The following is a 1,867-nucleotide window of genomic DNA, read 5'->3' as shown; positions in this document are numbered from 1 at the left end:
GCATGTAACGAAGCACAGCACATGGCAAAAACAGTGACTTGATGTCACATGAATAGTTTTCAGTTTCTGATTCATAATGTAATACCATAAGTTGTTGTGATTAAATTCCACGACTGTGTGCAGACAGATCCTACAACTTTACATTCCTCACGATGCTGAGACAAAAGTCAGAAACATCTTAACTGGGCTACAGAGGACAAACAGCTGGACTGTTGCTGACTGGTCCAAAGTTTTAATTTCTTTTGGAAATCAAGGTCCCAGAGTTTGGAGGAAGAGTGGAGAAGCAAAGAATCAATGTTGCTTAAAGTGGGATGGTTTGGGTTGCCATGTCTGCTCCTGGTGTCGGTCTATGGGGTTTACTGAAGTCCAGTCAGCTCAACCATCTACCAGATCATTTTAAAGAACTTTATGCTTCCTTCTGATGACAAACTTTACAGAGATGATGATTTCATTTCCCATCAGGCCTTGACATTTGCCTACTCTGCTAAAAATACCAAAAACAAAAAAAGGTTCAAGGACAATCATTTTCCTGCTCTTGATTGGCCAACAAACCTTTAAACTGTAGATGGAAGCAAAATCATTTTACAAATGCAACATACAAGAACAGTTGACCACAGAAAGCCTAGGAGATGTTTACCAGAGGAAGCAAATCTCTTTACTCCGCCTGACTCAAATAAACGTCCTTGACGTCAGTGGTCCCCAACCTTTTTTATTACCGCCAACCGGTCAGGACTTGGACCGGTCCGCAGCCGTGGTTTTTCTCGGTAGAGACAAAAACCACTGACTTTTGCCCCAATAACTTATAATAAATGAAATTAAACGATTCCACTTAAATTACCAGCACTTCACCTGCTGGGGTCTGAACGCACAGCTTCACAAATTCCTCCTGGTTCGCATCTGCAGAGATCTGCGCTTGTTCATCGGGCAGTTGGATCTGTCTGATCCAAACCGATCCATTAAACTTTTCTTTTTTTACCCTGTGCGTGCGAGGATTTTTTATATTTTATGTTTTATTTTGTCCGTGATTTCACTTCCCCGAAACAGACAGATGTTATGTCTGCCGCACTTCTGAGCGCTGCTCTCCTTCTGGGTGCAGGAGGGTCACTTCTTCAGATCCATTAGTTAAAGCCACAGGGTGAGTTAAGTTTAATTCTTTGCAGTGTTGGTTGTGCAGCCGCAGCGAACTGCGCATGTTACGATCTAATTAACTTGTTCACCTTTATTTATTTTCTCAAGATAAACTGCCGGCTCCTCTGTTTAGACTATAAATGGGTTCAACATTGCATTCTCTTTAGTTTTCTCTGTTCTGTATGTAATGGAGACTGAAATTAAACGCGCCATTTCTACCAAGGTTTTTGAATGGCCTTCCTAACCAGACGCTCCAAAGCGTCCGGTGTTATGCCCAGGTGTTATTCTTTAAATGTATTTAAAGAATAACTTCAGCAAATAATTGTGTGAGATCCCAGCGTGGAGCAAGTAACTCCAATCAGACCAATCAGATTGCTGTGGCACATCAATATAAAATAAATACAGAGTTGAATGGCTTCAATAATTACCCAATTCATATTATTATTTCTTCACTCTTACTTATATTTTATTTTTGATTCCACAGTCATATTTTGTTTTTCTAACTCATGTTTCAGAATTTCAATTGTAAACAATTTCAATTGTTTACAATTGAAATTGTTTACAATTGAAATTCCATATTTTTATCTGAAAAATGTTATTTTTTGAATGTGAGGTAAAACATTCATTCATCAGTCATTTTAACCCTTATCCCCCTGTGAGTATCCCCCCGAACAGGTGCCCTCACAGAGGGTAACGTTTCGGACGAAACATTACTCCGAATCGTTCGCCAGTTGAACAT

This window comes from Poecilia latipinna, unplaced genomic scaffold (assembly GCF_001443285.1).
Source record: "Poecilia latipinna isolate Pla-1442-1.1 unplaced genomic scaffold, P_latipinna-1.0 Scaffold2476, whole genome shotgun sequence".
Taxonomy (NCBI): domain Eukaryota; kingdom Metazoa; phylum Chordata; class Actinopteri; order Cyprinodontiformes; family Poeciliidae; genus Poecilia; species Poecilia latipinna.
The sequence above is the reverse complement of the archived record's forward strand: the minus strand, read 5'-3'. Positions refer to the sequence as shown.